A 24,523-nucleotide genomic window follows, 5' to 3' on the forward strand; every position below is an offset into this window, starting at 1 on the left:
CGCCTCGTCCCTCAGACGCACCGCGTGCCGTCTTTCTCGCTAGCTGCATCTTCCGCTCGAGTACCTGTGCTCCTAAGCTCTTACACACTTAGACACAAGGTTAGAACAACACAGGACCTAATTTAACTTGTTGATCACACCAAAACAACCTTGGGGTTCCAACACAACTAGCTAAGAAGCCAACCGAGCGTAGACTGGAGCGGTGCCAAGGAGAAATGAGGGGATTAAGCGCGAGGGACCCGACCAGCTAATAAGCCGACTGAGTGTAGACTGAGGCGGTGCTTAGGAGAAATGAGGAGACTGAACCCTGAGAACCTAAATAGCTAAAAAGTCAACCGAGTATAGATTGGAGCGATACCCAGAAGAAAATGAGGAGATTGAACCATCAAGATTTGAAGCTGACCGGGCATATATAAAAAATTGTGCCTATGAGATGAGAGAATCATGTTCCCGAATGACTGTTTAACCTTGAGTGTTACTTCCTTTTTTTTTTTTTAGATCAAGACAGAAACTTCCCATCCTTTGACCACTATCTTCTTTTACATTTGCTCGTCACCTTATCTTAACTATTAACTTCTTGACCCCCATTATTATAAGTCATATCAAATACATTTTAAAAACTTTTAAAAAATGAATGCTTTATAAGATTTAAAAAAAACACTTTTTTAACCTCATGGTAGATTAAATATGGGATGAAATCAAGATTGAGGCACGTACTTACACTTAAGCAAATCTTAAAATATATAATAGTCTTAATTTAAATGGAATAGCTAAATATAAAGTCATTCGTTAGTTTTAGTTAAAATTTATTGATGGCTTGGTCAATAAGTTATCAAAATTTATGGATAACTTTACATATCTAAATCAATCTAAATCAAAGCTAATGTGCTCCTAGAGCCTTTTGAATTTTATCATGTCCTCCGACCTTTCATACTCTACATAGATTATTTTAAATTTCTAAAATTTATAGAACTTTAAATAAATTTAACATAAATTTATTATTAAAATTAGACATATTATATTCACTTAATAATAATATTAATGTATTCATGAGGCACTCCTTATTCTGACTATATCCAATATTTTAAAATATAGACATTATATGACGATAAATAATTAGTAAATTTTAATAAAACTTATTAATAATCTTTGATACATCAAAATCAACTCAAATATGGACCAAGCGAAACTTCTTAAGTCTTACTGTGCTCTTAAATCTTAATTTCGCAGCTTAGAAAACATAGTGATCCTGTCCGAACGCTGAATCAACGGACACTGGGCACGTGACGCTCTCCGCGTTGCTAACATAGATCCCCGACCGATCGTATGGTCCTCCGGTGAACCTGCAGGGAAGTCGGGCCGGGAAGGGGTTCCCGGCGACGACCCTCCAATGCTCAAGTCAGGCAAGTGGACAGCAAAAGGTGACTCCGAATATCAAAGAACGCATACCTCCGGTGAAGTGCGAGGCTCCTTATATAGAGCTAGGAAGGAGCTCAGACACACATACCGAGGCGAATACGTGTCCTCAGCCCATACCTCCGTAAGGGCTTGTCAGAAAGCTTACCTGACACCATACTACTACAGTCCAAGCACGTCTTTGATGGGACAGCGGAACCCTTTGTCGTAAGGTTTGGAGTATGACCTGGTCATAGAGCATGTCCGCTGTCAGAAGATGTTCCTTGTCCTTTTCTCTTCTTACTCCATGCCGGGCGTCTGGCCGGCCGGCACTCACCTCACGTCCGGCCGGTCATATGTACTGTTCTACTTAGGAGATTCACGGTAATGTGTTCTGTTGAAACTGTTCGCAGTATGCTACTTTATGCCTTCGGCCGAACGGGCCATCCGCTCGGCCATATGATTCTACTCAAATCGAGCGTCGGAATCCCTTGTCCCGTCGGATCGTCTATGGTTCAGCTGAGACCCCCGTTTAGCCGACCGAATCACATAGTATTAGTTTTTGAATTTTAAATGATTTTAACAAAATCTCCGTATTAATTCCAATGTCTTCATTAGACTTTTCCAACTGTAATTATATTTAAAAAATTAAAATATGTGACATGGGTTCGAATCCCGTAATGGAGGTGGATTTGAATATTATTTCATTAAGAAAATTTTAAAAAAATAATATGTGCAATAAATGTAGTAGATCATGGGCGCGGCATATCCAACTCACATCGTCAAAGTCCACGTGTGCTGTCGTTTGGACTCTTTCGCTCTCGCAATTTTGATAGGGTCGTTGGGCACCGCATGTTTGTTGTTATCCTACCCTTACGCACATTGCCCGTAAGATCTTGTACGACTAATTTATTTTCCTTTTTAATTTTTATTTTTTAACAATTTTTTTAAACTGCTGATTATATCTGAGATTAAATATAACGAGTGGATCAGGACGTGACGGTCAAAATAAAAAAAAACAAAGAGTATCCCCTATCTAATTTCATTATTCGCCTAGGTTAAGATTATCAGGACTAGTCCAATCGGATCACAAGTCATTCGAAAGAGGATCATCAGTTGAACATAAAAGGTTTAATACTTTACTCTTGATCTAGGAAGATAGTATGTCTAATCATTTAATAGTTGACTGAGCTTTAAAATATCCAGCCTATCTCACAATCGACCAGTCATAAGTCTAGTTAAAATAAAGGTCGGTCTCTCCAATTTTCATAAATCTCTCTATGCATGTCTGATCAAATAAAATGTCACTCGTACCTAAGACATTTAGCTCCATACTAATTCCTAAACTAGTTTCCAGCACACACGCATTTTATCATATGATTTCTTTAACAGATTTCTAGTACACCCAATGCATCATATTATTTTTTGAATGGATCGTTAATATTATGCAGTACATAACTGAGCAGTTTAATGCGAGGACAAACATAAAGACAATCATCCTTATAGACCGGTAGGGATATACTCAACCAACAACATGAACATAAAATCCTAACAACTTGTCAGAATAACAATCGCATGTCAGAGAATATTTTTCTGGAACCTTCTTACTTATGACAATATATTCCTTTAATCGTCTTATCAATAACATAAGTATAAACGATAAAAGAGGTACACATGTGAGTAAGAGAAGATTCCTTAAACAATTATTGCATAGGTTACACATTTTCTTTTATCTAACCACCTCTGACATTATTTGTCACCTCATGATTACGGAGGTTATGAGAAGTGGTATATAAAGGGGATCTTTGTTATCTGAATATATGAAGCTTACTCTCACGTGTACGTTCTATATTATTCTTCATTTACCTGTTCAAAATTTATACTGACTTAAACGTCGGAGGATTTTAATAAAGATTTTTTTTAAAATTTCTAGATGCTGATATTTTATTTACTCGTTTTCATATGGATAAGATAAAAGGGAACCTCTATGTAAAGTAAAATGTCATTGTTCACATCATATCATCTCTTCTTTCATTTTCATAGGATGAATATCACTAATTTTTTTTTAAATTTAAAAGTTAAAGAATACTATTAAGATTTTTTTAAAAAAAAATTCTTATTGACGTCACCAGAAATTTTGTAAAAAAAATCATAAAAAAAGTTATTGTGCAAGATTGCGTACAGTTTTCGCACCGTTATCGTATTGTACGTCAGGATAGGATCCAATTTTTCCATGGGCTAATATTAGTGACCCACGAATTTAATTTTTATTAATATTTAAATCATGCATTATATTTTTAGATTTATTTATCAAATCACACACCTCTTTTCAAAAATATCTCTATCAGTACAATTTTTTTTTAACTCACTCAAACACTAAAATATATTTAAAATATCGAAAACTAAACCAACTATACGGTTTTAAAACGACTGTTTCTCGTCGCATCGCATAGCGCAGATAATGAGCGTAATGATATTTTTAATATAATGGTCGGTCAATATTTAAGAACTAATTATTTATGATAATTTCATCATATATCTAGCATATGTGTATATATATTTATTTATTTTTTATATCGATTGAACTGAGACATTGACGATAGTAGCGGAACTATTTCTCTCTTGAAAATTATTATTATTTTTAAATCCTATTGTGGATTAAATATAGCGTGGAATCAAAATTGAGGGATATAATTACATTGGGAGAGTCTAAAAATATATTAATCTGAATCGAATATGATAAGTTAAAGGTAATCCACGAATTTTAACTAAAACTTATTGATGATATAATAATGAATTTTGTTCATAAATTTAGACATATCTAAATCAGCTCTGATCATATCCGAATGAGAGAAGTTGGAAAGCTAAGAATGAGATGACTATTGACGGGATGAAGATCTCAATCTTGCAAAATAAAATTAAACCAGGGAAGGAGTTCTTGGCATTGATCTTTCGACGCTCAAGTTAGAATCAGGAAGAGAAAATGAGTAATCAAGAAATAGATAAATCTTGTTTTTTCTCATACCTGACGTACCCTTTTATACCTTTCTTTGTGATCGTTCATCTGTCCTTATTTAATGATATTAATTGTCAGATGAACACTTTTTTGTCTTGACTTCTGTATATTAATGATAGATAGAATGTTCTTCTTTATCTTGACTTCTTCATATTTAATGATAGATGGAGTCACTACAAAAAAATAATAATTTAGGGACGAAAGATTGGGACGAAAAATTTTCGTCCCAAAATCGCAACAATTTTGGCAACAAAAATAAAATTTGATCCGAATTAGAAACGAAATCTGCAACAAAATAATTTTGTCACAAATTCCCAACGAACATTATTTTCGTTGCAAAATTCGTCCCAGATTCTGGGACGAATCCAGGATTCGTCCCAAATTCTGGAACGAATCTAGGATTTGTCCCAGATTCTGGGACGAATCCAGGATTTGTTCCAGAATCAAAAATTTTTTAAGAAAAAAATTTAAAAAATGGGCCAAAATCTGGGACGAATCCAAGATTCGTCCCAGATTTTGGGACGAATATAGGATTCGTCCCAGATTTTGGGACGAATCCAGGATTCGTCCCAAATTTTGGGACGAATCCAGGATTCGTCCCAGATTTAAGAAAAATAAAAAATAAAAAGACAAATCATTTGGAAGGCCTAAATATGGACCTAACGAACTCAGAATTTTATGAAATAAGTTTCTATGGATTTTTAATTTTCTCATGATCTTAAAAATATCCTCATCCATAATTTTAACCTCATATATTTAGTATGGTAATTTTTTAACCCGAATTTGACCTAATTCATAATAAAAAATTCACCGCATTTAATATAGTATGTTAAAATTATGAATGAAGATATTTTTAAGATTACAAAAAAATTAGAAATCTATAGAAACTTGTTTCATAAAATTCCGAGAATGCTAGGTCCATATTTAGGCCTTCCAAATAAATTTTCTTTTATTTCTATTTTTCTTAAATTTGGGACGACTCTTGGATTCGTCCCAAAATCTGGGACGAATCTTGGATTTGTCCCAAAATTTGGGACGAATTTCTGGATTCGTCCCAGATTTTGGGACGAATTCAGAATTCGTCCCAAATTTAAGAAAAATAAAAATTAAAAAAAATCATTCGGAAGGATAAAATATGGACCTAACGATCTCGGAATTTCATGAAACAAGTTTCTATGGATTCATAATTTTCTCATGATCATAAAAATATCCTAAATCTGAATTTTAACCTAATAAATTAAGTGTGGTGATTTTTTAACATGAATATGACCTAATTCGTAATAAAAATTTTACCGCACTCAATGTAATATGTTAAAATTAAAGATGAAGATATTTTTAAGATTATAAGAAAATTAGAAACCCATATAAACTTATTTCATGAAATTCCGAGATCGTTAGGTCCATATTTAGTGAAACATAGACAGTTTAGTATTAAAAAAATAAAAAAAAAAGGAAATTCATTCGGAACACTAAATATGTACTTAACGATCTCAGAAATTTATGAAATAAGTTTTTATGGGTTTCTAATTTTCTCAAGATCTTAAAAATATCTTCATTCATAATTTTAACCTCATATATTTAGTGTGGTGATTTTTTAAACCAAATTTAACATAAATCGTAATAAAAAATTAACTGCGCTTAATAATATGTTAAAATTACGGATGAAGATATTTTTAAGATGATGAGAAAATTAGGAACCTGAAGAAACTTGTTTCATTAAATTCCGAGATCGTTAGGTCCATATTTAGGCCTTCCGAATGATTTTTCTTTTTAATTTTTATTTTTCTTAAATTTGGGACGAATCCTGGATTCGTCCCAAATTTTGGGACAAATTTCTGGATTCGTCCCAGATTTTGGGACGAATCCAGGATTCGTCCCAAATTTAAGAAAAATAAAAATTAAAAGAAAAATCATTCGGAAGGCCTAAATATGGACCTAACGATCTCAGAATTTCATGAAACAAGTTTCTATGGATTCTTAATTTTCTCATGATCAAAAAAATATCCTAAATCAGAATTTTAACCTAATTAATTAAGTGTGGTGATTTTTTAACATGAATATGACCTAATTCATAATTAAAAATTCACCGCACTAAAAACAATATGTTAAAATTATGGATGAAGATATTTTTAAGATCATTAGAAAATTAGGAATTCAAAGAAACTTGTTTCATAAAATTCCGAGATCGTTAGGTTCATATTTAGGCCTTCCGAATGATTTTTCTTTTAATTTTTATTTTTCTTAAATTTGGGACGAATCCTGGATTCATCCCAAAATTTGAGACGAATTTCTGGATTCGTCCCAGATTTTGGGACGAATTTCTGGATTCGTCCCAGATTTAGTGACGCATCCAGATTCGTCCCAAATTTAAGAAAAATAAAAATTAAAAGAAAAATCATTCGGAAGACCTAAATATGGACCTAACGATCTCGGAATTTCATGAAACAAGTTTTTATGGATTCCTAATTTTTTCATGATCATAAAAATATCCTAAATCTGAATTTTAACCTAATAAATTAAGTGTGGTGATTTTTTAACATAAATATAACCTAATTCGTAATAAAAAATTCACCGCACTCAATACAATATGTTAAAATTATGGATGAAGATATTTTTATGATCATGAGAAAATTAGGAATCCATAGAAACTTATTTCATGAAATTCCGAGATCGTTAGGTCTATATTTAGGCCTTCCGAATGATTTTTCTTTTAATTTTTATTTTTCTTAAGTTTGGGACGAATTTCTGGATTCATCCCAGATTTTGGGACGAATCCAGGATTCGTCCCAAATTTAAGAAAAATAAAAATTAAAAGAAAAATCATTCGGAAAGTCTAAATATGGACCTAACGATCTCGGAATTTCATGAAACAAGTTTCTATGGATTCCTAATTTTCTCATGATCATAAAAATATCCTAAATCTGAATTTTAACCTAATAAATTAAGTGTGGTGATTTTTTTAACATGAATATGACCTAATTCGTAATTAAAAATAAACCGCACTCAATACAATATGTTAAAATTATGGATGAAGATATTTTTAAAATCATGAGAAAATTAGGAACCCAAAGAAACTTGTTTCATAAAATTCTGAGATCATTAGCTCTATATTTAGTGAAACATAGATAGTTTAGTATTAATTAAGTATGTTAGCGTTTAACGCATGTTTGAATATGTGTTTAAAACTTAAAATATTGATCCACAGATGTCAGAATTTCATAAAACAAAAGTCTATAAGTTTCTAATTTTCCCTTAATCATAAATATATCCTCATCCTTAGTTTTAAAAAAATATATTGAGTTTCGTGTGATTTTTACCTGAAATAGGTCAAATTTGGGTTAAAAAATCACCACGCTAAATATATGAGATTAAAATTATGGATGACGATATTTTTAAGATCATTAGAAAATTAGGAACCCGAAGAAACTTGTTTCATGAAATTCCGAGATCGTTAGGTCCATATTTAGTGAAACATAGACAGTTTAGTATTAAAAAAATAAAAAATAAAAGGAAAATCATTCGGAAGACCTAAATTTGTACTTAACAATCTCAGAATTTTATGAAATAAGTTTTTCTGGGTTTCTAATTTTCTCAAGATCTTAAAAATATCTTCATTCATAATTTTAACCTCATATATTTAGTGTGGTGATTTTTTAAACCGAATTTAATATAAATCATAATAAAAAATTAACTGCGCTTAATAATATGTTAAAATTACGGATGAAGATATTTTTAAGATGATGAGAAAATTAGGAACCCGAAGAAACTTGTTTTATGAAATTCCAAGATCGTTAGGTCCATATTTAGGCCTTTCGAATGATTTTTCTTTTAATTTTTATTTTTCTTAAATTTGGGACGAATCCAGGATTCGTCCCAAATTTAAGAAAAATAAAATTTAAAAGAAAAATCATTCGGAAGTCCTAAATATGGACCTAACGATCTCAGAATTTCATGAAACAAGTTTCTATGGATTCCTAATTTTCTCATGATCATAAAAATATCCTAAATCATAATTTTAACCTAATTAATTAAGTGTGGTGATTTTTTAACATGAATATGACCTAATTCATAATTAAAAATTCACCGCACTAAAAACAATATTTTCAAATTATGGATGAAGATATTTTTAAGATCATGAGAAAATTAGGAATTCAAAGAAACTTGTTTCATAAAATTCCGAGATCGTAAGGTTCATATTTAGGCCTTCCGAATGATTTTTCTTTTAATTTTTATTTTTCTTAAATTTGGGACGAATCCTGGATTTGTCCCAAAATTTGGAACGAATTTCTGGATTCGTCCCAGATTTAGGGACGAATCCAGGATTCGTCCCAAATTTAAGAAAAATAAAAATTAAAAGAAAAATCATTCGGAAGACCTAAATATGGACCTAACGATCTCGGAATTTCATGAAACAAGTTTTTATGGATTCCTAATTTTCTCATGATCATAAAAATATCCTAAATCTGAATTTTAACCTAATAAATTAAGTGTGGTGATTTTTTTAACATGAATATGACCTAATTCGTAATTAAAAATAAACCGCACTCAATACAATATGTTAAAATTATGGATGAAGATATTTTTAAAATCATTAGAAAATTAGGAACCCAAGGAAACTTGTTTCATAAAATTCCGAGATCGTTAGCTCTATATTTAGTGAAACATAGATAGTTTAGTATTAATTAAGTATGTTAACGTTTAACGCATGTTTGAATATGTGTTTAAAACTTAAAATATTGATCCACAGATGTCAGAATTTCATGAAACAAAAGTCTATAAGTTTCTAATTTTCCCTTAATCATAAATATATCCTCATCCTTAATTTTAAAAAAATATATTGAGTTTCGTGTGATTTTTACCTGAAATAGGTCAACTTCGGGTTAAAAAATCACCACGCTAAATATATGAGATTAAAATTATGGATGACGATATTTTTAAGATCATGAGAAAATTAGGAACCCGAAGAAACTTGTTTCATGAAATTCTGAGATCGTTAGGTTCATATTTAGGCCTTCCGAATGATTTTTCTTTTAATTTTTATTTTTCTTAAATTTGGGACGAATCCTGGATTCGTCCCAAAATTTGGGACGAATTTCTGGATTCGTCCCAGATTTTGGGACGAATCCAGGATTCGTCCCAGATTTTGGGACGAATTTCTGGATTCGTCCCAGATTTTGGGACGAATCCAGGATTCGTCCCAAATTTAAGAAAAATAAAAATTAAAAGAAAAATCATTCGGAGGGCCTAAATATGGACCTAACGATCTCAGAATTTCATGAAACAAGTTTCTATGGATTCCTAATTTTCTCATAATCATAAAAATATCCTAAATCTGAATTTTAACCTAATAAATTAAGTGTGGTGATTTTTTAACATGAATATGACCTAATTCGTAATAAAAAATTCACCGCACTCAATACAATAGGTTAAAATTATGGATGAAGATATTTTTAAGATCATGAGAAAATTAGAAACCCAAAGAAACTTGTTTCATAAAATTCTGAGATCGTTAGGTCCATATTTAGTGAAACATAGATAGTTTAGTATTAATTAAGTATGTTAGCGTTTAACGCATGTTTGAATATGTGTTTAAAACTTAAAATATTGATCTACAGATTTCAGAATTTCATGAAATAAGAGTCTATAAGTTTCTAATTTTCCCTTAATCATAAATATATCCTCATCCTTAATTTGAAAATAATATATTGAGTTTCGTGCGATTTTTACCTGAAATAGGTCAAATTCGGGTTAAAAAATTACCACACTAAATATATGAGATTAAAATTATGGATGACGATATTTTTAAGATCATGAGAAAATTAGGAACCCGAAGAAACTTGTTTCATGAAATTCCGAGATCGTTAGGTTCATATTTAGGCCTTCCGAATGATTTTTCTTTTAATTTTAATTTTTCTTAAATTTGGGATGAATTTTTGGATTCGTCCCAGATTTTGGGACGAATTTCTAGATTCGTCCCAGATTTTGGGACGAATCCAGGATTCGTCCCAAATTTAATAAAAATAAAAATTAAAAGAAAAATCATTCGGAGGGCCTAAATATGGACCTAACGATCTCGGAATTTCATGAAACAAGTTTCTATGGATTCCTAATTTTCTCATAATCATAAAAACATCCTAAATCTGAATTTTAACCTAATAAATTAAGTGTGGTGATTTTTTAACATGAATATGACCTAATTCGTAATAAAAAATTCACCGCACTCAATACAATATGTTAAAATTATGGATGAAGATATTTTTAAGATCATGAGAAAATTAGGAACCCAAAGAAACTTGTTTCATAAAATTCTGAGATCGTTAGGTCCATATTTAGTGAAACATAGATAGTTTAGTATTAATATAATATGTTAGCGTTTAACGCATGTTTGAATATGTGTTTAAAACTTAAAATATTGATCTACAGATTTCAGAATTTCATGAAATAAGAGTCTATAAGTTTCTAATTTTCCCTTAATCATAAATATATCCTCATCCTTAATTTTAAAATAATATATTGAGTTTCGTGTGATTTTTACCTGAAATAGGACAAATTCGGGTTAAAAAATTACCACGCTAAATATATGAGATTAAAATTATGGATGACGATATTTTTAAGATCATGAGAAAATTAGGAACCCGAAGAAACTTATTTCATGAAATTCTAAGATCGTTGGGTCCATATTTAGGCCTTCCGAATGATTTTTCTTTTAATTTTTATTTTTCTTAAATTTGGGACGAATCCTGGATTCGTCCCAAATTTTGGGACTAATTTCTGGATTCGTCCCAGATTTTGGGACGAATTTCTGGATTCGACCCAGATTTTGGGACGAATCCAGGATTCGTCCCAAATTTAAGAAAAATAAAAATTAAAAGAAAAATCATTCGGAAGGCCTAAATATGGACCTAACGATCTCAGAATTTCATGAAACAAGTTTCTATAGATTCTTAATTTTCTCATGATCATAAAAATATCCTAAATCAGAATTTTAACCTAATTAATTAAGTGTGGTGATTTTTTAACATGAATATGACCTAATTCATAATAAAAAATTCACCGCACTCAATACAGTATGTTAAAATTAAGGATGAAGATATTTTTAAGATCATGAGAAAATTAGGAACCCAAAGAAACTTGTTTCATAAAATTCCGAGATCGTTAGGTCCATATTTAGGTCTTCGGAATGATGTTTCTTTTAATTTTTATTTTTCTTAAGTTTGGGACGAATCCTGGATTCGTCCCAAATTTTGGGACGAATCCTGGATTCGTCCCAGATTTTGGGATGAATTTCTAGATTCGTCCCAGATTTAGGGACGAATCCAGGATTCGTCCCAAATTTAAGAAAAATAAAAATTAAAAGAAAAATCATTCTGAAGGCCTAAATATGGACCTAACGATCTTGGAATTTTATGAAACAAGTTTCTATGGGTTCCTAATTTTGTACCGATCATATAAATATCCTAATCCTGAATTTTAACTTTATATTTTGAGTGTGGTGATTTTTTTAACTCGAATATGACCTAATCCAAGGTAAAAAATCACCAATGTCATTATATTATATTAAAATTAAAAAAGAAAATATTTTTAAGATCACAAGAAAATTAGAAACCCATAGAAACTTGTTTCACGAAAATACGACATCTCTAAGTCCATATTTAATGTCTCCGAATCATTTTTCTATTTTTTTTAAAATTTTTTATATTTTGGGACGAAATCTGGAATTCGTCCCAGATTTGGGGACGAATTCCTAGATTCATCCCAAAAACTGCCCTAAATCTCCTCCCACCCATCTGCCCCTTCACTCATCCTTTCACTGCAACTCTTGCGGCGGCTGATTCCTTCCCGATCGGCTGCGGCACAGGTAACCCTCTCCCTTCTCCCCTCTTCCCTCTCCCTTCTCCCACATCTGCCTTGCCGCGCGTGGCCGCGCGTGGGGTCGCCTGGCCACGCGTGGCCGCGGCTGGCCGCGGCTGTCAGCGCCTGGCCGCGCCTGGCCGTGGCTGGCGGCAGTTGGCCGCGAGTCGCCGCTGCTAGCACTGATGTCGCAAGATTTGGAATGGTGGAGTACTGATCTGTGAAATTTAGGGCTTCGTTCTTGTTTGTTAACAAAGAAAAGCACTGCAACCCTTGATCACTTAGATGTCAATGACCAATGATCTGTGAAATAGGGTTTAGGGCTGTTTTTTGGATAAAGATTTGTAGTTCTTCTTGTATATAGATGTGCAGTTTAGGGGTGTGGAAGTAATAAAATCTCAACTACACTAGGGCAAAATTTTGATACTAGGGTTTCGAATCCTAAATGTATGGGGAGCTCCAATATACCATAGGTATAAATTTACCTTTGATTTTCTGTGTACTGATCCTCTTTATCATTACAAATACTTGTAGGATAGTTTTTAGATTGGAATTAATTAATGGAGGGACAAATTACAATAGAGTTGACATGTTTTTTTTTTCTTTGATATAAAATTTAAAGGGTGCTCATCATTTTTATTACTGTTAAAAAAATTTTCTTTTAAAGAAAATAACAGAAGCGACCCTATTCTATTTTTTATCTCAAAAACATCCTTATCAAAATATTTTATTTTTCATCTAAAAAATGTCAATTCTGATCCACAATTGCTCTAATATAGAGAGTAATTTTGTTTTTTCCAAATTTTGTTCCATTAAAATATTATTATTTCAATTTAATTACAATTGCTTCAACTCTATTAAAATTGTTAGATTAATACTATAATAATTGATAATGTTGTTTGTGCAGGTCTCAATTTGGCGTAATCTCAGTGTAGTTGAAGACAACTGTATTTGTTCACCTCTTTTCGGTATTCCTAAGTTCATTAATATGCATTTAATGATCTGTATATAAAGTTAGCTTTAAATAGTTATTTTATAGTTGATTAATTGCGTTTCTTCTTTTTGATAAGCTGTTCTTTGTTGTTTGGTCTTCAATGATAAGATTTATCTCTTTTAATAATGTTTAACTAAATAGCTGAATTCAGTTAAAATGCAGAATGAGCGAAGTTGGATGTATAACAAGAATTCAGGTATAATGCAGAATGAGGAAGAGGAGGCGGAGGAGGAGGATGATGATAATCACAATGATGACTTTGATTTTTGATGATGGGTAAGTTTTGTTAGCTTATTTAAAAAAATTTCCCATAATTATGTATGATGATTATTTGTCTCATGTTTACTGTTTTACACATTAATCAATGACTTGTTAACTTTTCTAATTTTTATTTTAATTAATATTGTCAATTTGTTTTTAATAGGGTTGGTAAGGCGAACTAAAGGTCCGAGAAAAAAGTAAGTATTAAGTAACATGTTAAACTTTTAATTTTATTTATTTATTTATTTTTTAATTGCTTTTAATTTATTGAAATTTGTTACTATTGTATTATTAGTTCAAATTGCAAATTATGATTAGAGTTTACCTAGCAACCAAGTAACCATGATTACTAAAACACTTGTATCACGAAAAAATTAAGTTTAATTAGTTTGTGTTTTCTTCATTTGAGCTATTTTCATATGTTAGGAAATTTTAAGAATATCTTTCATGCTCTCCATGTGTCATGGACATAGAATATTTGTAGCTATTGATTGATATGGTGAAATAGGTATTATTATAACAATTTGATGTGCCATTTATATTAGGTTGTATCATATTTACGATACTTTTACTTAGCTTCAAGATACTTTTTATAATTTTATGACATGGATGATTCATATCGTTGGTAAATAGGGCATTTATTTGAATGTTTAAGGAATTTCACAGTTATGTCTTGTTTCCAATCTTTCTTGTTGCATGGGCATATCGTATCATATTTATAATCTTTCTTGTTACACATGATCTGGTTTATTTGTTTGTTGTTATGTAGGCAAAGGAGATTTGAGGGGGTGCAAAGCTTTTGTGGCAGACGAAGATGACTTGATGTATTCTTAGTTTATTTACCTCCTTGGATGGATGATGGATTTATATAACATTTGATTGTTGAACTTTATAATATTTTCTAGAAGCTTGAACAAGATAGATCTTGTAAAATTTGTTGAGATCTTTATGTTTGTTGAATTATGAGTTGATCGAGTTCAATTATTACTCCTGTATGTGAAATTAGGATGTGTTGAATGTATATAATATGTTATTTGAATTTGGTGTTTATGTATCTATGGATTGAATTATAGAAAGAAATTTAATTTGGAAAAAAAATTTAATATTAGGGATGAATTTGGCGACGAAAACGATTTGTTCCCACTCTATCGTAATCCTCAATAATTTTGCGACAAATTTATTCTGGGACGAATATGTGGATTCGTCCTAGAATTTGGGACGAATTCTGGGATGAATCCACAAAATTCGTCCCAGATTTTGGGACGAATTTTGGGACGAATCCACAAAATTCGTCCCAAAATTCGTCCCAGATTCTGGGACGAATTTTGGGACGAAAATTTATTTATTAATTAAATTAGTATTTTTGTTCCCAAATTCGTCGCAAATGCTTATGAAAATTATCAACGAATTTGGCTACGAATATTGAAGTCATTGCCAAATTTTGTTGCAAAATACGTTGCCAATTTTGCAACAAATTTATTATTTGTTGCAAAATTAGGGACAAATTTGGCAACAAAAAAAAATTTGTCACCGAATTCGTCCCCAAATTCGTTGCAATATTAGGGACAAACTTAGCAACAAAAAATAATTTGACATCGAATTCGTCCCCAAATTTGTTGCAAAAATAGGAACAAATTTGGCAACAAAAAATTATTTCCTCCGAACTGAATTCATCCCCAAATTCGTTGCTAACTTTGCAACAAAAAATTATTCGTTCCTTTTTTGCGACGAATTTGGGGACGAAAATTTTATTCGTCGCCAATTTTGTCCCCAAATTCGTTGCCGAATTTGCAACAAACCATAATTCGTTCCAAAAGTTGGCATCAAAGATTTTGGGACAAAAATATTTTCGTCCCTGATTTCGTCCCAAAAAATTTTGCAACGAATTTTTTTTTAAAATTCGTCCCAAAATTCGTCCCAAAATGTCTTATTTTTTGTAGTGAGTGTTCTCTTTTATTTTCTCATTCACTCCTATGTAATGTCATCCCTTACGCCGGACGAGTGGTTTGAGCGGCTCGTTTTCTTGTCGACCGAAACAACTGGCTACGAGCTTGACCATTCGTCCAACCGACCCATGAGGTCCATTCGTTTGACTAGCCGGGTGATCCGCTCGGCCACTCCATTGTCGATCGAGATAACCAAACAACCACATTTGACCAAGGCTCTTTCCGTAAGCCCCGACGTTGACCACCTTGACTTTGATCGACACCGTGTCCACTGACCCGTGACAAGTGGGCTCCCCTTTAATTTATCATTTATCGTCGCATCATAAGCCTCTCTCTCAAGTCTAGTCAAAGCAAGCTACAGGTCCGACTGACTGGACAACTGATTTCCTTGGCGATTTCTACGTCCGATCAGAGTGTTTGGTCCCTAGTATCTGATCGACGCATCAACCAACGCTGCTCGGCAAATGGACGATCGGTCCGGTAACCCGTTCTCTATGTAGAGCGGGACGATGAGCAGCAATACTTTGAGAATTCTCCAAATGCGCTTCTTTGAGTGAGCGCGGTCGTCACCGACATCATCCATAATTCTCGAAGCCCGTGTAAATCCTTGACAATTATGGCCGAGTACGCGACCATCCCTTTTAATTAAGTTCATTAAATGTTGTCCGGTAACTGCATGTCACGTATCTCTTTTTGTGCTATCGCACACCTGACAAGACAGACGGATATCCTCTGTTGGCATGACTAGCGGCTTTTCGAATTTCTCGGTCAGATCTTCCTCTAGGTTTTTGAAACTTTGGATCGGACGGTTGAGAACGACTGACCGTGAGGTTTTTAAGCCTCGCGTGTGCCATCATCTTCTCCACTTCATGCCTTCGTCTTCGAGCTTCGCCGCTGTGGCATTCCACTTCTTCACTGGTGGTCTCCCTGTACTTCAGTGATCCCCCTGTAAACTTCTTTGATCGATTATGTATGATCTTCCTTGTAAGGTTCTTCAATCGATTCGGTTTAATGTTCGTTTATCGTTTATGTTCGATCTTGTTCATTCGTTCTTTCGATGGCAAGCTCATCTCAACCTCCCATCGCCGTCCTTGGACTCTGGTACACCTCCATTAAGTGTAGGTTTGACGCAAGCGATGCGGAGAGTTTGAGGGCTGAATATGAAATTTCGCCTAACTATCAAATTGGTCTTCCCTCTGCCTTTGACCGTCCGAACGAACCACCGCCCAGTTTCGTAATATTTTTTAGGGACCAATTTACTGCCAGTCTGCGGTTCCCGATCTACCCTTTCTTTTCTGCTGCTTGTAAATATTTTCATATTTCTCTCCACCAACTAGTGTCGAACTCCTTTCGGCTGTTGTGCGGGGTCATCATTATATTCTGCCTACACGGTATTTCCCTTACTCATCGGCTCTTCCACTACTTCTATTATCCCAAATTGTCCGAGCCGGGGACTTTTATCTTTCAAGCCCGAGTGGACCTAGTCTTCTTTGACAAGATGGTGTCCTCCAACAAGCATTGGAAGGACTACTACTTCTTCATTCACTTTTCCGAGCGGCCGGACTTCTCGACCAGGTGGCAATTAGAGGTGTCGAACCCACCAGAACTCAAGAAGTATAAGATCCGATCAGACTACTTCCACGTAGTTTCACAATTGGTGGAGTAAAAATACCATATTCACAAATTGCTGCATGAGGGAGTCCTATGTGTTCGGCATGAGCCCGATCCGCATGAAACTCCCAAATCAGCTTAGGTAAGCTCTTTGTCGTCCCTCTCATTAAATCTAACTAATTGTTTCTCCATTTTTGTAACTCACATAATGCTAAGGGCATGTCAGGCCGACAAAGTCTAACTCGTGGACGCAGAGATCAATACTGCGACTATGGATGAGTTGGAGAGCCACGGTTTATAGTCGATCAACTCACAAGAAGACCCGCTTGGAGAGAATGAGGGAGTGGCAACCCTAGTGAGCGAAGGGATAGCCAACCGGACACCCAGCGGTGGAGCGGTTGGTGTATCGAATCCTCCCTCCGCACGGCTGCTGGTGATTCAGGTTGAGGGGGCGTCGGACTCAGCGTCTTCTGGGGAACCACTGATAAGCCAGAAGAGACGTCGTGCAGAGACTACATCACGATCTGCTTCCTCCGTGGTGTGGACTCCCACCAGAACTAGCCCATGCTTTCCTTCAGCCGAGTGGGTTGAAAACTCAACACTAGCTCCCACCACGGCGACCATTCCTCCTACATCATTTGATCGAACACCATCCTTATCCGGTTTGCCATAGGAAACTATTTGTGTGCCATCAGTTGCTTTCATGCCACCGCCGCCGAAGATTCAAAAGTCTGGCATCCGACTGATGTCAATGCCTTGACCGTCTGGCAGAATGACCTCAGCCCAATCAGCCCCGCGCGACCGGTGCCATATAACAGTGGTTATCCATCTTCCGACTGAGAAATGACGTGAGTCGGACGACGCTGAATCCTGAGCCATAAGCACCAGATAATCATTTAGGGGTTGCTCGCATAGATATGGGCTGACGCCCGAGCCCATGCAGTGGTCATGCCTCCGGAGGCGCTCGCGGACAACCATACTCAGATGTCCACTGCAGTAAGCTTTTGTATGTTATTAATTTATCTCCAATCGACTCTTATAATTTCTTGGTTCCTCATAGTATTGGGTAGAGAGCTTGATCATGTGTCAAAAGTTTACTTTTTTGGAGTAGGAAGTTACACTGGGCATCGAGTGGTCAATCATCTGCTTTTCAGGCACAGTTGGAGCAGATAAATGCTAAGATGGCTCAACTAAGAGTCAATCTATCCAAGAGCGCCGAGCAACTGGAGGAGGAGAAGGGAAAAAATGTCGAGCAGGCCAACCAATTAGTTCGTAATAATAAACAAACCAGCACCTTTGAATCCAAAATTCATTTAGCCAACACTAGGAAACTCCATGCTATTGAAGATATGGAGATCAAAAATAAAGAGTTTCGGGCGTTGGCCCAGAACTTGAAGGATGCTGAGGCTACCCTGAAGGCAGAGAGGGACGGAGGGTCGACCGAGTAGACTGCCACGAAAACTCAGCTCGATGTAAAAGATGAGGAGCTGGCGGAACTGAAGGTAGAGTTAGAAGCCTCCCAAATGACCTTAGAGACCTATCAGCTAGCCGAGTTAAGTAGGTTTGAGCTTATAAAGTGATCCAACCTTCGCTCGAATGCTTTTAATGACAAGGTCACTGATCGGGCACTTCGTTTGTACAACCTTGCGATCGATAGGACGCTCGGCCAACTTAAGGAAGACAGTTACCTCCCCGCCGCTTTGACAAGCAATGTAATCAATCGAGACAAGCTAACTGAGTTGCTGCCTAACGATGCCTTGGATTATCTGGAGTGATCTTGCTCGAGCGAATGAATTTGTATTACCCTTCATGTATGTTTGTAATCCTCATGCAAGTGTTAATAAACGATTGCTCGTATGGCGATCTTTTCTTGTTTGTTCGTCCCCTTATTGCCATTCGGCATTTTTTGGTTTGACTTACATTTTAGTCGTTCACGTGTTGCGGCGTAGATCTGAATGAAACTACGAGTTGTTTATACTTTGAAGTGTGACTTTATGACCCTCTGATCGGTAATGAGCAGTCATAGTAGATTTATCCACTCCTGATTACTAAACAGTCCCCGTATTTTAAAAACTTAGAGCTTTTGAGTAGCGCATATTCCCAATCGGCCGTTTTTAGTCAATACTGTTCTTCATAGGGCTTGAGTTTAAGATTGACGCACAACTGCTTATCGAGACAAGGGTTTAAGGTCGCCACTCGACCGCTAATAGGAGTTTAAGGTTGTCGCTCTATCGTTAATGGAGACAAGGGTTTAAGGTCACCGCTCAACCGCTGATGGAGACAAGGGTTTAAGGTCGTCGCTCGACCGCTGATGGAGATAAGGATTTAAGGTCGCCACTCGACCGTTGATAGAGACAAGGGTTTAAGGTCACCGCTCGACCGCTGATGGAGACAGGGGTTTAAGGTTGTCGCTCGACCGTTGATGGAGATAGGGGTTTAAGGTCGCCGCTCGACGGTTGATGGAGACATAGGTTTAAGGTTGCCACTCGACCATTGATGGAGATAGGGATTTAAGGTCGCCATTCGATCATTGATAGAGATAGGGGTTTAAGGTCACCACTCGATCGTTGATGGAGATAGGGGTTTAAGGTCGTTGCTTGACCGTTAATGGAGACAGAGGTTTATAGTCACCGCTCGACTTTTAACTTGGCCTGATCGACGCAAGAGTTGGAAAGCTTTGGTTTTTATTCAAGTCGACACTGCATCTAGAAGGCATATATACAAGTATATTTATATTTACTCACGCACCTCTCACCCGGGCCTGTAGAATTGGAGATGATTTGAGCTCCACGACCGTTCGAGTGGTCTCCCATTTTCGTCTTCCAAGTAATAGGCTCCCGAGTGGAGTTTTTGTACGACCATGTAAGGTCCCACCCATGGTGCTTCGAGTTTGGTGACGTCGCAGACCGACTTGATTTTTTTCACACCAGATCACCGACCTAGAAGGACCTCGGGATCACCCTCCTGTTGTAGTTCTGCCTCATCCACTGTTGGTAAGCCATAAGCCGAACGACCACTTTATGTTGTGCTTCATCCACTAAGTCAAACTCTATTAACCTTCGCTTGCCATTTCCCTCGTCGTAGAGTCGCACCCAGTTGGATTCTACTCCAAGCTCTACAAGAACCACCGCTTCTCCTTCATACAACAGCTAGAATGGTGTTACACCGGTTGCCTCCTTTGGAGTCGTACGAAGGGCCTACAATATACTTGAGAGCTCGTCGACCCAGCTACCTACTGCGTGGTCGAGCCAAGTTCGTAAGCCTTTGAGGATCTCCCGATTTGTGACCTCTGCCTGGATGTTGCTCTGGGGGTAGGCGACTAAGGTGAATGCCTGCTAGATGTCATAGAATTCGCACCACTCCTTGAGCTTCTGACTCGCTAACTGCCTCCCATTATCTGAGACGAGCTGGTGGAGGATATCGAATCAACAGAGGATGTTCTGCCATATGAACTTGATAACCATCTACTCACTTATCTTTGCCAGGGGCTCGGTCTCCACCCATTTTAAAAAGTAGTCCACAACAATGAGTAGGAACCTTCGTAGACCCATCGCTATGGGAAATGATCCCACGATGCCCATGCCCCATTAGTCGAATGAGCAAGATACTGTGGATGACTTCATCTCTTCGGTCGATCGGTATGAAATATTGTAATACTTTTGGCAGGACAGGCATGTGGCTGTCGTCCGAGTGGCATCCTCTTGGAGATTTAGCCAGAAGTATCTGGCCAGGAGAATCTTTCGAGCTAGCGAATGGCTGCCTCCACAGGAGCCTTGGTGCACTTCTTGTAAGATGTACATTGCGTCCTCTGGTCCAACACACTTGAGCAAGAGCCTAGAGAAGACTCTTTTGTATAGCTGATCTCCGATTAAGGTGAGCCGTCCGACCCTCTTCTTTAATAGATGCGCCGCCTCTTGGTCAGCCGGCGTACTACCCGATCGGAGAATTTCGATTAATGGTGTTCTCTAGTCGTTCGGAAAGACAACTCCCTCCCTCCGGTCAATATGTGCCAGCAAAAAAACCTGTTCAATCGACTGGCTGATCATGATCAGTAATAATGAACTAGCTAATTTAGCCAGTTATCTGTAATTCAAAGCAAAACCCTACTCTGATACCACTTGTTGGCTCGAGTCACACATGAGAGGGGGGGGGGGAGGGTGAATCACATGGTTTTCAAAAATCTTATTTTATCATTTTAAAAGAAACAAGTACGCGCAGCGGAAAAAGAAATAAGAAAACAGAAAGTCACAAAGAGAACACAAGCAGTTTACTTTGTTTGGAGCCTTCGATGACTTCTACTCCAAGATCCAGGTCCCGCGGACCTATCGATGGGTAATCAACTAAAATCATCTTCCAGTACCTCTGGAAGAGGAAATCGAGTATAGAAAGGAGATCGGAGAAGTGTAACAAACTACACTTCTGTTTGCAGAATTTAAGTGCAATTAACAAATGTTACCAAACTATGTTTGAAGTCGGTCGGTTCGCGCTCAGTGTTTGGTCGGCTTCTCGGCGATAGTAGGGTGTAGCAAAGTCATAATAGAGCAGCAGCAAGAGCCCGGAGCAGTCGGAAAGTCGTTTGGATGCGTAGAAGCTCGTATGAGTGTTGTCTATGAAGCATTGGGCGAGCATCCTTATAAAGGGCTTGGAAGGCACCTTCCATCTCCATTGAAGGTGCCTTTAACCTGAGAAGTCTGATCCCAATCGTCCCGACTCTTATCCATGATGATGTTCAAAGTTCATCCTGCAGAAGGCGCCTTCCAAAACCTTTGAAGGTGTCTTCCATGAATAGTGCGAAGGCACCTTCTATTAGCCTTGAAGGTGCCTTCGGGTATTGTTCATCTAAAGGTTTTTTGCTCTTTTGTCATACAAAAAGATGTTAGTCCAAAAGTAAAACATCTATCCTGCAAGACAAAATTAGCACAGTTATAATAATGAGTATTAGTTAGTTCCTATCCTCCCAAGACTCGAAACTAGTCAAGGTCTCATATTAGGGATCCGAAATGGACCTAACCTGGACCATCGCCTACTGTTCCCTCAACCGGGACACGTTCTCACTTAGTCACTCTTCTCCAGTGACTTACCTTTACTTGCCAATTTGCCAGTTGTTTGGTCTGCAGACCCAACTGGACTTTCTGCTAGACATTTGGTCAGTCCGTCGACCTATCTAGACTTCTTGCCAGATATCCGGTTAGCCTATCAACCTATCTGGACTTATTGCCAGATATCTGATCGGTCCGTCGACCTATCTGGACTTCTTGCCAGATATCCGGTCAACCCGTTGACCTATCTAGACTTCACATTGGATATCTGGTCGTCCAGTTGACCTATCTAGTTAACTTCTACACACTTGGTAAAGTGGTTAGATCACAACAATATCTAACTTAACTTACTTTGTCATTCATCAAAATTTTAGTTAGACCGTTAGTGCAAACTGTACCAACAGATAGGATCTAATTAGTAAACTACTTATTTTTATTATGCTAACTTTTTTCTGTAGGGTATACTTTATTTTATTAGACTAACACATTTTATAGGGTGAAAGGAGCACAAAATGTCTTAGGTGAATAGTACATGAGGTGCCTTCCATGCGAAGGAAGGTGCTATAAGCTGGGCGATGGAAGACGCTTTTGAGAGCTTGAAAGGCGCCTTCAATCTTATAAGGTAGAAGGCTTCATCGACAATAAGAGCCGAATTTGGGAGGATAAAACCTTGGGGTTGAAGGCGCCTTCAACACTCAATAAAAGGAGTTCTCACCCAAGGCTTCTACACAACTTATATATAATTCTTCTACAAGCTTTTGTACATCCGTTTGACGCTCCGATCGCTCCAACTTCATGTTGATGCTCTGTTGGTGTAGTTTTGTACTAACGGTCTAACTCAGATTTTGATGAATGACAAGTAAGTTAAGTTAGATTTTGTTGTGATCTTACCACTTAATAAGTGTGCAGGAAATCCAACTAGTTCAACGGGCCGACTGAATAGTTGGTACAAAATCTAACTAGGTCGACGGGTCGACCGAATAGCTGGTCCAAAATCTAGCTAGGTTGGCAGGCCAACTGGATAGGTGGTACGAAGTCCAGATAGGTCGACGAGCTGACCAAATATCTGACAAGAAGTCCAGCTAGGTCAATGGACAGACCAAAAAGCTGGCATGAAGTCCAGACAGGTCGACGGGCTGACCGGATATCTAGCGAACTGGTAAGTTAAGGTAAGTCACTAGAGGAGAGTAGCCAAGTGAGGACGCGCCCCAATTGGTGGGATAATAGGCGTTGGTCCAGTTTAGTCCATTTGGGATCTCTAAACTGAAACCTTGACTAGTTCCTGGTCCATGGAGGACAGGAACTAATTACTACTCTTTAATTATAATTATGCTAACACTTGTCTTATAGGTTTATTGGACTAACACTGTTTTGCAGGACAAAAGAGGGAAATTACCTTCAGGTGAATAGTGCCCGAAGGCGCCTTCCATGGCTATGAAAGGTGCCTTCGTACTATTCATAGAAGGTGCCTTCTATGGCTATGGAAGGCGCCTTCGCATTGTTCATAGAAGGCGTCTTCCATAGCTATAGAAGGCGTCTTCCATAGCTATAGAAGGCGTCTTCCATAGCCTATATAAGGCAGGCTCGACCAAGCAACCAAGAACAACTCACACACAAGCTTTTGCACATCCGATTGAGGTTCTGACTACTCTGACCTACTGCTGTGACTCTGCTATGACGTTGTTGTGCCCGACTACTACCGAGGAACCGACCGACACCGAGCCTAAGCTGACAATCTTCAAAGGTATTGGGTAACGAGTTATAATTTATGTATTTAAGTATTTGCAATAGGACAAGTACAGGGTGTTGCACTTGTTCCGTCTTTTTGTACTCGATTCCCCTTTTTCAGAGGTACCAGAAAAAGTATTTTAGTGGATTACCTATCGATAGGTCCACGGGACCTGACTCTTAGAGTAGGAGTCGTTAAAGGTTTTGAATCAAGTAAAATAAAATGCGTGTTATTTTACTTGTTTTTCTATTTCCGTCTTTTCTCATAGTTTTCCACTGCGTACTGAGTTCTTAAAAATGAAAAAGACCAGTTTTTCAAAAACCACGTGATTCACCCCCTCTCACATACGACTCTATCCAACATGCTCTATTACAATGTTGCTGCACCTAACTACTACTGAGGAGCTATCCAACACCGAACTCGAGCTGATTGTCTTCAAAGAGTGTTGGGTAACGAAAGTATAATTTTGTACTTAAATATTGTTTAAAAGGAAAGTATAGCTTGTTACACTTATCCTCATCTTTTTGTACTCAATTATCTCTTATAGCGATTTTAGAAGAGGTCATTAGTGGATTACTTGTCAAAAGATCCGCGGGACCTGAGTCTTAGAGTAGGAGTCACCGAAGACTCCGAACTAAGTAACTCCTCGCATACTATACTTTTTCGATTTCTACTTTACTT

General features: G+C 36.6%; 1 long non-coding RNA gene across 1 annotated transcript; it reads left to right on the forward strand.

Moving 5' to 3' along the window:
* The first annotated feature begins 13,168 nt into the window (after positions 1–13,168).
* LOC122007906 lies at positions 13,169–13,707 on the forward strand. Its single transcript, XR_006119150.1, has 3 exons — positions 13,169–13,230; positions 13,408–13,532; positions 13,681–13,707. It is a non-coding gene; the product is annotated as an uncharacterized LOC122007906 (long non-coding RNA).
* Positions 13,708–24,523: the final 10,816 nt, after the last annotated feature.

The sequence above is a fragment of the Zingiber officinale genome, chromosome 8A (assembly GCF_018446385.1).
Source record: "Zingiber officinale cultivar Zhangliang chromosome 8A, Zo_v1.1, whole genome shotgun sequence".
Classification (NCBI taxonomy): domain Eukaryota; kingdom Viridiplantae; phylum Streptophyta; class Magnoliopsida; order Zingiberales; family Zingiberaceae; genus Zingiber; species Zingiber officinale.